Source organism: Schistocerca gregaria, chromosome 4, assembly GCF_023897955.1.
Source record: "Schistocerca gregaria isolate iqSchGreg1 chromosome 4, iqSchGreg1.2, whole genome shotgun sequence".
In the NCBI taxonomy this organism is placed as follows: domain Eukaryota; kingdom Metazoa; phylum Arthropoda; class Insecta; order Orthoptera; family Acrididae; genus Schistocerca; species Schistocerca gregaria.
Window position 1 is genome coordinate 547,231,989 of NC_064923.1, and position 14,500 is coordinate 547,246,488.

Genomic DNA, 14,500 nt, shown 5'->3' on the forward strand with positions numbered 1-14,500 from the left:
CTTGGGTATGCTGACTACAAACCACAGCGCACTTATTCCCTAATGATTCTAAAATTTCGTCGTTAACACTAAATTACAACTTGAAAAATGCAGTGACATTGATAAATAAAATTCTAAAAGGAGAAATGACTTACTTTACCTACCTCTCAGCCTTAGTGTGGCACAGAGAGGAACTAAAAGTCCTTGACCATTTAGCACTGAAGCGAAGAAACTGATAGCTAATACAATTAATTTCAAACACAAACAGCAATTTGCCAAATGCGTAATTTTATAATCTGAGTCTTTTTGTGTGAGCGCGCGTGTGTATGTGTGTGTGTGTGTGTGTGTGTGTGTGTGTGTGTGTGTGTGTGTTTACTTGTATGCTTGTGTGGAATTGCAGTTAAAATTAATTATAAATTGCAAGGGGCGCTCAGTAAGTAATACAACATACTTTTTTCTGAAAGCAGGTTGGTGTCACTCGGGATGCCAATACACCTTATTATTCCTCACTCTTTTGGCTACAAAACTCTGTTTTTCAAAATAATATCCGTTAAACGCTAGAGCCTTACGTCATCATACTGGGAGAGCATGTGTGCCCACATGGTACCACTCTAATGGTCGACGTCGCAGCCAACGTCTTGCTGCTTCAACAACCTTCCATCATCTACACACTGCTTCCCGCAGAGTACGTGCTTCATTGGGCCAAACATCTGGAAGTCGGAAGGTGCGAGATTCTGGCTACAGCCATGAAGGTTTGTAAGCTCCTTTCGTATGTGCAGATTATTGTGAGGCCTTGCGTTGTCATGGAGAAGGAAAGTTTGTTTGATTTTTTGTGGCGACGAACACTCTGAAGTCGTTTCTTCAATTTCCTGAGGGTACACGGGGGATAGGGTAGGAGTTCGCGACTTTGTTGCGATGTTGACAGACGCCTCGCCAACAACTTAACTGTGCTTTTTTTCATTGCCAGGTCTCCGTAGACGTTCTGCAAGCGTCTATACATACATGCGATGCTCTGGTTTCCCTCCAAAAGACACACAATAACAGTTCCTTGCTTGGGACGCTCCTTCCTTACAGACGACATTTTGATGACAACGTATAGCACCGCCACATATCGGAACTTCATGAAATTATAGAGACAGGTGTGTGAGTATTTCACGATGTCCTACAACAAGTTCTGCATTTTTTCAACCGAAATTGGACGAGAAAAAGAAGTATTACATTACTTATTAAACAGCCCTCGTGCCATAGAAATTACAGAAGACGTAAGATAAATGTGAAACATAGTAAATTTAATAGTCAACATTTTGCCCTATTTTTTTATTTTATTTTTTTTTTTTTGCTGGGAAAGTGCATCATATTTGTAAACCAAGATCGCAATTGTGATCCATCAAACACGGAAATAACTAATTGGCTAAGCGTAGCGATAGCTGAAGCAGCATTCAGAAAGGCTGATATAGATTTCTGTCAGTGAAATCGAAAATTGTCAGTTTGAGAATCACAGATCAGAAACTAATGTTATTGTTAGGGTTGTGATTTTTGTGATAGGGCAAATATTTTTCACTAAGACTGATATGTTCGTTTAATACATATAAAAGCTTGTTGTGAAAAAACTAAATAAATTATTCATTTATATATTTATTTATTTATTGTTCCGTGGAACCCCATTAATGAGAAATCTCCATGGTCATGGAACGAGTCAATACATGAAATTATAACACGATTGTAGAAACAGATAAAATGAAATATAAGAAACATATTCAGTTGTAGATTGTAGAAACAGATAAAATGAAATATAAGAAACATATTCAGGGACAAGTCGTTAGTTTAAATAAAGAAAATCAAGAATGTAACACTGGAATTTGCTTAATTTTTTAGCTCTTCCAGGAGCTCCTCGACTGAATAGAATGAGTGAGCTATGAGGAACTCTTCAGTTAAGACTTAAAAATGTTTGGGCTGCTGCTAAGATTTTTGAGTTCTTGTGGTAGCTTATTGAAAATGGATGCAGCAGAATACTGCACTCCTTTCTGCACAAGAGTCAAGGAAGTGCATTTCACATGCAAATTTGATTTCTGCCTAGTATTAATTGAGTGAAAGCTGCTAACTCTTGGGAATAGGCTAATATTGCTAACAACAAACGACATTAAAGAAAATATATACTGTGAGGGCAATGTCAAAATTCCCAGGCTATTGAATAGGGGTCGACAAGAGGTTTTCGAACTTACTCCACAAATAGCTCGAACAGCCCGTTTTTGAGCCAAAAATACCCTTTTTGAATCAGAAGAATTACCCCAAAAAATAATACCATATGACATAAGCGTTTGAAAATATGCGAAGTAGACTACTTTTCGTGTTGAAATGTCACTTATTTCAGATACTGTTCTAATGGTAAATAAAGCGGCATTTAGTTTCTGAACAAGATCCTGAGCATGGGCTTTCCACAACAGCTTACTATCCATCCGAACGCCTAGGAACTTGAACTGTTCCGTCTCGCTTATAATATGTCCATTCTGTCTGATTAAAATATCAGTTCTTGTTGAATTGTGAGTTAGAAAGTGTAAAACCTGAGTCTTACTGTGATTTAGCAACAAATTATTTTCCACAAGCCACGAACTTATTTCATGAACTACATTATTTGATAATGTTTCAATATTACACACAAGATCCTTCACTACCAAGCTGGTGTCATCAGCAAACAGAAATATTTTTGAATCATCTGTAATACTATAAGGCATATCATTTATATAAATAAGAAACAGCAGTGGCCCCAGCACCGACCCTTGGGGAACCCCCCATTTAGCAGTGCCCCCTTGCGACTGAACATCACTACCACTCTCAATATTGCGGAGAATTACCTTCTGCTTTCTGTTCTTAAAGTAAGAGGCGAACGAATTGTAAGCTACTCCCCTTACTCCATAATGGTCCAACTTCTGCAGTAATATTTTGTGGTCAACACAGTCAAAAGCCTTCGTTAAATCAAAGAAAACACCTAACGTTCGCAATTTCTTATTTAATCCGTCCAAAACCTCAGAGAGAAAAGAGACTATAGCATTTTCAGTTGTTAAGCCATTTCTAAAACCAAACTGTACATTTGACAGCAAATTTTGTGAATTTAAATGCTCAAATGGTTCAAATGGCTCTGAGCACTATGGGACTTAACATCTGTGGTCATCAGTCCCCTAGCACTTAGAACTACTTAAACCTAACTAACCAAATCACATCACACACATCCATGCCCGAAGCAGGATTCGAACCTGCGACCGTAGCGGTCACGCGGTTCCAGACTGAAGCGCCTAGAACCGCACGGCCACACCGGCCGGCGAATTTAAATGCTCCAGTAATCTTGTATATACAACCCTCTCGATAACTTTACCAAACTTATGTCTATAATTGTCAACACTATCCCTGTCTCCCTTTTTATAAAGTGGCTTCACTACCGAGTACTTTAATCTGTCAGGAAACCGACAGATATGGCTAAGTGCTGGGCTAACATACATGGAACAATACTTCAGTATTAGACGTTTAGCTCCACTAAATTTAACCACACCTGCACAACATTCAAACACCTTTTCAGTGCAGTACTTTGAAACATCAATTGACTCAAATGGGACACCGTTTTCCACATACATGGCTACTCCCCCACCCCGCAAAGAGCTCCTAGAAAAGCTCCCAGCCAACCTGTATCCTGGTAAAGGAAGCCTCTGAACTATCTCCTTATTTAAGAAGTGTTCAGATATACCAATAATTTCAGAGTCAACATCTGTAAGCAGTTCACTAACTTTATCTCTAATAACTTGTATATTTTGATGAAATATACTAATTCCCTCATTAATCGGATACCTAAGCTTTGTCGAAAGTGGTTTCTTTGTTAGAGAGAGTTCCCTTAAGTAGGAATACCTATCAGCTGACTTCAATCTAAAAAAGGTACAGCTCTAACACCCACAACTACCGGAATTTTCCCATGAGTGATCCCACCACCCCCACCTATGCTGTCACCTATAAGCTTTGCCAACCTCCCCTTTCCATGCCTGTTGAGGTGCAGGCCATGTCTAGTGAAAACCGACCTGCTGATAGACTCCACCGACACCACTGAAATGTGACTCATGCCTTCTGTCATTAGCGCACCCCCAAGTCTCATGTTATTACGCCTAACGGCTGTATTGAGATGAGGCCGATCGTGACGCTGAAACAGTTCCACGAAATGCACATTCGTGTTGCCAGTCTGAGTGGCTATCTTTTCCAGGTCACCAACTATGTCATACTCCCCATCCCTATCAATACTATTACCAGCCCCACCCACAATCACTACCTGATCCTCTTTAGTAAAATCCCTACATAACCCCCCAATGTTAACAGTCACCTGAGCCAATCCTGCATTAGGCTTCACAATGCTGGTGACCTGGTATTCACTCCCCAAAACTTCCTGCAACTGCTGGCCTACACCTCTTCCATGGGAACTACCTAACAGCAGAACCTTCTTCTTTCTCTTAGACTTTGCAAATGTCCTATCCACTGTAACTGCTGAGGTCTGCTGCATACTTCCTACATCTACAACTACTAGAGATTACTCTCCACTAGACTCTGACAGTTGGTCATATCTATTACAAACACCAATACTAAAACTATCTGGAAATCTCCTTCTCCTAGCAGATCTCTTGCCAACAGCCAGCTCCCATTCCCCAACCCCCTTCTCCCTCCTCATCCTATATAGCTCCTCCTGTACGTTTTTCAACTGCACCTGAAGGGCACAGATCTTACTCTCCTGCTCCTCTACCAACTTACTCTTGCTACATAACCTGCAGTTCCAGGAGAGGATCTCACCAGAATGCCCACTGGCTTCCTTACTGCATTCGCCCCCCCCAGTGAAAATACTTCGAACAAGTCTCACACCGCAATCCACTACTCACGAACCTACGGTAAAGCCCACACTTCTCACTCATGGTAAAATTTTACAGTTATTGAAACAAGAAAACAACTTTATCTAAGTTCCGCTGCTACAATAAGAAGATGTTAAAAACTGACTGCAATAATCACAAACTTGCTCTACAAGGGAAGTAACTACTATTATTGACATTATTAATCAACAACAAATGAGAATATAACAAAAGACTAACACAGAAAGAAAATCAAACGTCTAATGACAGTAACGAAACTGAAAGCAGTTCGCAAAAATTATTTCACTGGAAAACACCAAGAACACCGGTTGAAGACTACTAAAGTTCCTAAATAAACTACTATACACAAACAATTAATTTGTACTTAGCTTTCGATGCGCCGCTACAGCTCCAACTGTTCAGCGCGGAATGTAAACACGGGTAAGAGGTTAAGTTGCTCGATACGAAACACTCACAAATATCAGGTCACAACACAAGAAAGGCAGAGGTGAATGAAGAAACCACTAATAAGTCACTTATATAGTAAATATTATCAAAAAACAGTTAAAATATAAATCTGAAACCTAAAAATAGATGAAAACTTAGAGAGCCATCTCACACGCAGTCACGCTCTTGTGACGTCACACCAAAGTCACAGTAACTAGTTAAGTCATCTTAATGCAAATACGACCCTTTCTTTCTGACAGAGCATATTTTAATTAGTAAATGGTCATATTCGTCATATTTTCACTCTTTCAAGAAGTAAAGAACTTTGCTAAGCAGTTTATTTCTTCCATGCTACATTTTGCAGGATTACATATCTCATTTTGTTTCCTGAAAAAATGGCAGATATCTACCTTTCTCTCCTATTTAGTTGGAATTCACAATATAGGCTTCACTCTTCAATCCTTCCATTGCAGTGCTTTTGTTTAGCCTATGGTTACTCCAGGAGCAAGCAGTTGCTCAAGCCATTCTGGACTCTGGACTGCAGCCAAGTATCTCAGTGGTATTTAGTCTTGTTGAAGTAGGAAGTGTAGGCTGTATAGTTCAGAAAACATGCCTGAAGTGAAGCAAAGCATTTAAGTAAAATTACGACAGTTTATGTCTCAATATGGTGAGAAAGTATTTTTGACTCATAGTAAAATATGTGGGCCATAGGAATAACTGAGGATAATGGCATTACGTTAAGCAGCATGCGGCAATAGAAAAACATGAATGCAGACCACAAGAGCTCAACGAATGGAAAATGGAAAAACTACACCAATGTTCCTAGGGGAATCCCGCCAGCCTTATTCAAAATGCTGTGAAGAACTTTGCACAGCTTTCCTTTGTGCTGAACCATCCAAAGTTTCGTGATTTCTTTGAAAAATATACAGGAAAACTTCTTCCTGAGTCTTCCACATTGAGAAATGACTACGTCAGCTGAAGCAACGAAAAAAATACAACAAATGAAAAAAATGGCAATCAATGAACGAAACCACGGTCTCTGTTAAAAGATATGTTGCAAATGTCATTGTGAGAACTATGGAAAAAGGTTACGCAGGTGAAAAGTTCCTTATGAACTGTGAAAGCTTAGGAAAACTAATTTTATTCCACCATTAGTAAACTGTTCAACAGATCTCTGGGTGCAATAGGGCCGGAAGGTGTGAAGCATAACAACTTATTACACTTTATAATGGACGCTGCACCTTATATAGTGAAAGCCGACGAGTCACTAAAAGCATTAAGCAATAAAATGGTGGATGTGACTTGTTTCGTTCACTCTTCACACAGTGTTGCAGTGGAGATTCATAGAAAATGAAAATTGTTGGATGTTTCAAAAAGGTGTTTTTGAAATCCAATTCAAGTGTTGCAGTGTTTAAGTTGTTACCTACAGACATCTCCCATTTCGCAAGAGGGGGTTCGGGATAGATGCCTGCAATTACTAACTGCCAGACCTTCAACGTTGTGAAAAAAATCGTTTATTTATTCGATACCAGTGAATCAGCTGAAGTTGTACTAGCTGAAGAATTAATAACTAATGATGAAATTTCAGGAAAATGTTCGTATATAGGATCAAATTTTGGGTTTATTACTGCTGCCATAACTGCTTTCGACCTATCACAAGTGCCACTAGTGAAGCAGATAGAGCAAACTAAGAAAACTGTGATAAAGCAGGGAAAAGAATGAAAGGAAATGGTGAAGATATTTGGGAAAAAACGAAAGGTATCATAAACTGGCACCATTTCATTGATCTTCCTGGGTGAAAAGTTGTCTTTTAATTCCAGAATGAAATTTTCACTCTGCAGCGGACTGTGCGCTGATTTGAAACTTCCTGGCAGAATAAAACTGTGTACAAGACCGAGACTCGAACTCGGGACGCACACTCCGCTGCAGAGTGAAAATTTCGTTCTGGAAACATCCCCCAGGCTGTGGCAAAGCCATGTCTCCGCAATGTCCTTTCTTCCAGGAATGCTAGCTCTGCAAGTTTCGCAGGAGAGCTTCTGTAAAGTTTGGAAGGTAGGAGACGAGGTACTGGCGGAAGTAAAGCTGTGAGTACGGGTCGTGAGTCGTGCTTGGGTAGCTCAGATGGTTCGCCGACACGGTAGCACGGCGTGTTCGGTTAGAGGGTTAGCCACCCTCTGTAATTCAGACGTTGAGTGAATGGTTCGGCCGGCCGTTGTGGCCGAGCGGTTCTAGGCGCTTCAGTCTAGAACCGCGCGAACACCACGGTCGCAGGTTCGAATCCTGCATCGGGCATGGATGTGTGTGATGTCCTTAGTTTAGTTAGGTTTAAGTAGTTCTAAGTTCTAGGTTACTGATGACCTCAAATGTTAAGTCCCATAGTACTCCGAGCCATGTGACCCATTTGAGTGGATCGACAATTAACTTGAACAATAACGAACAAAATGAGGTAAAAAAAGGATGGAAGAGAATTTGCTCGCGAAAGGCAAGGGTCTAAAGTTCGAGTCTCCATCCGGCACACAGTTTTAATCAGCCAGGAAATTTGTCTCTTATTTAGATTTACTTCGAAATAAATTGGGTGAATGGGAATAACGTGACTTCAGCTCCCTTAGTACCTATAGGTGACATAAAAATTTGTAGGTCCAGTTAGGCCGTCATACGTGGCATCCTTACAGCACAGGGCTACGCCGGCGATATTCTACGCCCCATTTTGTTGTCCTTCATGGTAAGCCAACCTGGGCTCATCTTTCAGCAAGATAATGCCCGCCCGCACATGGGGAGAGATTCTACTCCTTGTCTTCGTGCTTACCAAATCCTGTCTTGACCAGCAACGTCGCCGGATCTCTCTCCAATACAGAACGTTTGGAGCATTGTGGGCACGGCCCTCCAGACAGCTCGAGATATTGACGATCCAACTCCCCATTTGGGCAGAATTTGGCACGATTACCCTCAGGATGACACCCTACAGCTCAGTCAATACCAAGGCGTACAACTTCTTGCATAAGGGCCGAAGGTGGAGCAAAGTGTTAGTGACTCCCTCGATTTGGGAAACTCCTTCTCTTGAACAATCACCCAATTTTTCTGGAACTGTAATTATTTGTTTTTCTGTACATGCGCATCACGCTTACCAAATTCCATCCCTTTCGGGTAATTCCTTCTGTCTTACAGTATATAACGGTTAGTCTCTGAAAATGTTTTGCTGTGTGATTGCGAAAGTGTGAAGCAACGTGATTGACTGTCAAATTAATTCGTAATTACAAGCGTTATGAATTTAGGCTATTACTGCAGACGTCTTTCACAATACAATTAACATTGTCAGAAAATTAATAGATTTCTACTTATACTGACAGCAGTTGTGTCTGTTGTCTCTCACTAAGTGGATTTTGAAGTCAGTTTATTGCTGGTGCCTACTTACAGCGATGTTTGAACGTATAGAGGAATACGTGGCTAATAACCTATAAACTGTAAACAGTTACCGATTGCTTAAATTCAGTTAGTTACCTTGCTTGTGTTGTGCGTACGTGTGTGTGTGTGTGTGTGTGTGTGTGTGTGTGTGTGTGTGTGTGTGTCTATGTGTGTGTTCCCATGTAACAGACCTTATTGGCAGACGTGATGAGACGCAGATTTGTCATTGCATCTTGACTTATACTTGCAAATTCTGTGTAATTTGATAGTGAATTGATTTATATGTGGACTAGGACAGAATAGTATACAGAAATAAAGTGAAAATGGTTCGAATGGCTCTGAGCACTATGGGACTTACCATCTGAGATCATCAGTCCCCTAGACATAGAACTACTTAAACCTAACTAACCTAAGGACATCACATACATCCATACCGGAGGCAGGATTCGAACCTGCGGCCGGACCGGTCGCGCGGCTCCAGACTGAAGCGCCTAGAACCAAATAAACTGAAATACCCCGTTAACATTTCATAGCAGTTAGATTCTGTTATACATAGACAAAGTCTTCGACTTTAATCCTTTACGCACACGAACTTATAGACGCACATTAAAGTCAGGTAAAGCTGTCACTAACCGAAGGTTGGTTTGAACAAGACAGTGTTTTATTTAGGCTGATGCAATGAGACGTTGTGTGCTACTGTCTTCCTCCAGTCTTTGAGCCGTCTTACACATCCAGCTTAATGTGGATTGCGAATCACTGTGCTACTCGGCATTTTTCATATTAACGAACGTTACCAGTATGAAAGAAGTAGGGAAGGGACATAACTGTTAGGACAGTGGGAATCGAACGCGCTATCTTCGATTCTGTAGTGTTGCTTTTTCCCCATAGAGCCACCGAGCTATATTACACCTCAAACGTTTTGTACGAGCCTGTATTCTCTCAGAAACAAATTCATATGGACTTCATCCTCTGCTTTTGACCGAGGTTTCCGGAATTTTCCCTCAGTTCTGACGCAAAAGTCGGAGGAGAAAAGTCCGCTCTAGCCTATTCCCATGTGGGAACCCACCTTCTTCTCCTTCCTCCCAGCTTCTTGGTGGATGTCTGCAAAGAAGCGAGATCTCTACAGCGGCTCCCCTTGCCTCGGATGTGGAATAAAATGTGTGAATAGAAGGGAAAAAGGGGTTTCCGGAGGATTTCCTTGGTTATACAGCAATTATCGGTATTGGAAATCCCATGCCAGTTATTTTCAATTGAAAAATTGTTGTCTCGCTCTCATTTCCCTAGCATCTGATGATAATTCTACAAACGGCCTCTCCACTCGTGTAAGAAAAGAGTGAAATGCGCAAAATTAACGAATAAAACAGTTTCCTTAATTTATTTGCTAGCAAGAGGCCGTGTCGAAAGTCACGACCTGCAGTCATTGTGCGCTTTCATTCAAGTAATTTACCGCCCTTGGAAAAATTTTGTGCCATAAAGTATATGAAAATTAAACACTTGAAGCCTATGTGACAGCAAAAAAACGGTGCAACAACGCCATGGAAATGAAGGAGACTGAAAAAGCAAATAATCTTCTTCAGGAGTCCGATTTCGTGAGAGAATTCAAAATTAAAAGGAAGCAGTAACTGTCAATAAGAAGTCATCGAAATTGTTAAAGGGAACAGACGTTGACGAAACTAGCGTTAAAATGTATGATACGGTGAAACAAGGTACGGAAATAAGAAAAGTGAGATGTTGCACTATGATAGGTGTCTCCCTAATGCGTGCAAACTCTGAACAATATGCACCAAAGAAGAAATATGAGAAACACAGAGGGTCTGGCTTGAAAAAGGGTAAATGTACCCACGAAACGAACTAACTTTGTTTAATAGTGGAAGAAATAATGATGATCGATGAAGAAATCTTCATGGCATCTGCAAATAAAAAAACTTCCTATGATTTAAAATTTGGAGTGTATTTTAGGACTGAAGAAACCAGCATGACCGACGATCTGTTGGAAAGAGTGTGAAAAAAAAAATTGAAATATGTCAGCACAATTCCTGAGTCATCCTATCCTAGAAACTCTACCAAGTCAGAGAGCAGTACAGAAACGTTGCTAAGGTTGTTCATGTTTTTCGCTGCTGAAATAAATGCCTAGAAGACTAGTGTCGAACACTGCTTATTGATCTCTTTCGTATATTTCCTTAATGAAGATGTTCCTTCTGTTAAAATTGTTGATTTCAGAATGGACCCCACAGGAAACTGGTGAAGGAATAGTGGCGCAGTGTAACAATTCAGTATCTTATTCATGTTTGTAACTGAAATTTCTATTTTGTATTCTCGACCCAAAAATTTGCAGCTTAACAAGTGGTATACAAGCCATCGAAGATGCAATTGTTTCAAGACCACACAGTCAAATTTGGCAAGCGACAGATAAAACGTAGAGGTTCATTTCCTACAGAAAAATATTTTTTTATGTAACCCGTCCTAAATGGGCTATCCACCTGAGAAGTAGATAATGTTCTGAAAAAGAGCAACAACTGCATGCAGATTACGTTGCGTTAAACGTATTTTCGAATAAGTTTATCACAGGTGTGCAATCGGCTATAATCCTTAAGAGGTAGCAAGATGAAATTCCCTGCGTTGCCGTTAGCGAATTACTCTGGCTCTATGCGGGTTTCTGTTGTCTTGTAATCCAGGGTGGGTTATGGGATGTGCTTCCTGATAGATGCAGTAAACTTCGCAAAACGAAATCAACATGAAGCGTAAATGTGAATCAACGTAAATGTAACATTATTTTAACTGAATTTTGAATTATAAATCTCCAAAGCACTCCGTCTTCAGGCCACAAGTGGGCCATCGGGACCATCCGACCGCCGTGTCATCTTCATTTGAGGCTGCGGATAGGAGGGGCGTGTGGTCAGCACACCGCTCTCCCTGTCGTTATGGTGATTTTCTGTGACCGGAGTAAAAACTATTCGTTCGAGGAGCTCCCCAGTTGGCATCCCGAGGCTGAGTGCACCCCGAAAAACGGCAACAGCGCATGCCGGCCCGGATGGTAACCCATCCAAGTGCCGGCCACGCCCGACAGCGCTTAACTTCGGTGATCTCACGGGAACCGGTGTATCCACTGCGACAAGGCCGTTGCCGTTATTATAGTAGGACATGTTCTTAAAACCGGTATGCCTCGTCATATTTAAAGCGCATCATTTTCATATGTATGTCAGTAATACTTTTCATCGTGGCCTATTTCATCATTTTAAACTGTAGATAATGTTTTGCTGCAAATCTGAAGATGGTCATTGCTGACCGAAACCAGTAGTCTGACCTGACATGTTTTTGATCACAGACTTAAAGTCTATGCATAACAGTTAGTAAATGCTGGCCCCTATTTCGACCGCACAAGAGGTTGGGTTCTTCCTATGCGTGGGGCAGGGGTGCTGAAGATGGCGTACTGAAACGCCGAAACTGATCGCAAAAATAAATTGCTTTCGAAATATAGACGGCTGAATGCGTTTTCGATTTTAAATTTCGTACTGAACTGCCGAAGTCTTTCAACCACCCTGTAGAAACATGAACTTATAGGTATGTTCTGCAGTTTGGTGCAGACGCCACAGCAGTTGCATAAATCTCCAAAAGCGTCCGAATCTGTAGTAATATCTTACAAAAACAAACGGATAACAGCTGATGTTGCAAAGTCGTGTCAGACCTCTAAGAACTTCTTTTCCGTGAAAGAGAGTCATAGCGAGCTAGAGCTCTTAAATTTTTTTCACGGGTACAACATTATTTACGGGATGGTACTGATTACCACAAAAAGTGATGTAATGACAAAATAATGACACGTAGAAAATAAAAGCAAAAGAAATCTGGGATGTCTTAAAACAGGAAACTATAGCAGATAATCTAAAGCATAGTAACGTACAGATGAGGGATTGGAACTAAGTAATAAATGATCCGCTCCATTTAGTAAACTATCTGAACGAACATATCTCAAGCATTGCAGATAAACTACAACAAAAATTCCCAGTTGCAGATGTAACACCTGTAAGAAGTCATGCAGTAAATACAATGAAGTTATTACCAACCACAGAGCACGACGTCAAGCAAACAAACAAAAACATAAAAAAAATAAAAAGTCAGCGGGAATAAATGAAGTACTAAACTGTGTGCTGAGACAAAGCATTTTGATTACACAAGGTCCATTAACGAACATAATAAATAAGCACCAGGCAACTTTCCAGAGTGTTTAAAACAGGCAAGAGGTACACGGAAGAGCCTAAGAAACTGGTACACCTGCCAAATATCATGTAGGGCCCCGCGAGCACGCAGAAGTGCCGTAATACGAGGTGGCATGGACTCGACTAATGTCTGAAGTGGTGCTGGAGGGAATCTACACTATGAATTCTGCAGGGATGTCCATAAATCCGTAAGAGTACGAAATGGTGGAGATCTCTTCTCAAAAGAACTTTGCAGTGCAAACCAGATGTGCTCAATAATGTTCATGTCTGGGGGGTTCAGTGGTCAGCGAATATGTTTAAACTCAGTTTAGCCACTCTCTAGCAATTGTGGAAGTGAGGGGCGTTGCATTGCCCTGCCGGAATAGTCTAAGTCCGTCGGAATGCACAAACGACAGGAATGGATGAAGATGATCAGAGTGGATGCTTACGAACGTGTCAACTGTCGGAGTCTAATCTGGACGTATCAGGGGTCCCGTATCACTCCAACTGCACATGCCCCACACCATTACAGATCCTCAACCGGCTTGAACAGTTCCCTGTTGACACGCGGGGACCATGGATTCATGAGGTTGTCCTCATACCCGTACACGTCCATCTACATCCACATCTACATGACTACTCTGCAATTCACATTTAAGTGCTTGGCAGAGGGTTCATCGAACCACAATCATACTATCTCTCTACTATTCCACTCCCGAACAGCGAGCGGGAAAAACGAACACCTAAACCTTTCTGTTCGAGCTCTGATTTCTCTTATTTTATTTTGATGATCATTCCTACCTATGTAGGTTGGGCTCAACAAAATATTTTCGCATTCGGAAGAGAAAGTTGGTGACTGAAATTTCGTAAAAAGCTCTCGCCGCGACGAAAAACGTCTATGCTGTAATGACTTCCATCCCAACTCGTGTATCATATCTGCCACACTCTCTCCCCTATAACGCGATAATACAAAACGAGCTGCCCTTTTTTGCACCCTTTCGATGTCCTCCGTCAATCCCACCTGGTAAGGATCCCACACCGCGCAGCAATATTCTAACAGAGGACGAACGAGTGTAGTGTAAGCTGTCTCTTTAGTGGACTTGTTGCATCTTCTAAGTGTCCTGCCAATGAAACGCATCCTTTGGCTCGCCTTCCCGACAATATTATCTATGTGGTCCTTCCAACTGAAGTTGTTCGTAATTTTAACACCCAGGTACTTAGTTGAATTGACAGCCTTGAGAATTGTACTATTTATCGAGTAATCGAATTCCAACGGATTTCTTTTGGAACTCATGTGGATCATCTCACACTTTTCGTTATTTAGCGTCAACTGCCACCTGACACACCATACAGCAATCTTTTCTAAATCGCTTTGCAACTGATACTGGTCTTCGGATGACCTTACTAGACGGTAAATTACAGCATCATCTGCGAACAGTCTAAGAGAACTGCTCAGATTGTCACCCAGATCATTTATATAGATCAGGAACAGTAGAGGTCTCAGGACGCTTCCCTGGGGAACACCTGATATCACTTCAGTTTTACTCGATGATTTGCCGTCTATTACTACGAACTGCGACCTTCCTGACAGGAAATCACGAATCCAGT

The 14,500-nt window shown here is 41.2% G+C and overlaps 1 pseudogene; it reads right to left on the reverse strand.

The window, feature by feature from the left end:
• Nucleotides 1-11,706: 11,706 nt before the first annotated feature.
• On the reverse strand, nt 11,707-11,824 carry LOC126268475 (5S ribosomal RNA; annotated as a pseudogene).
• Nucleotides 11,825-14,500: the final 2,676 nt, after the last annotated feature.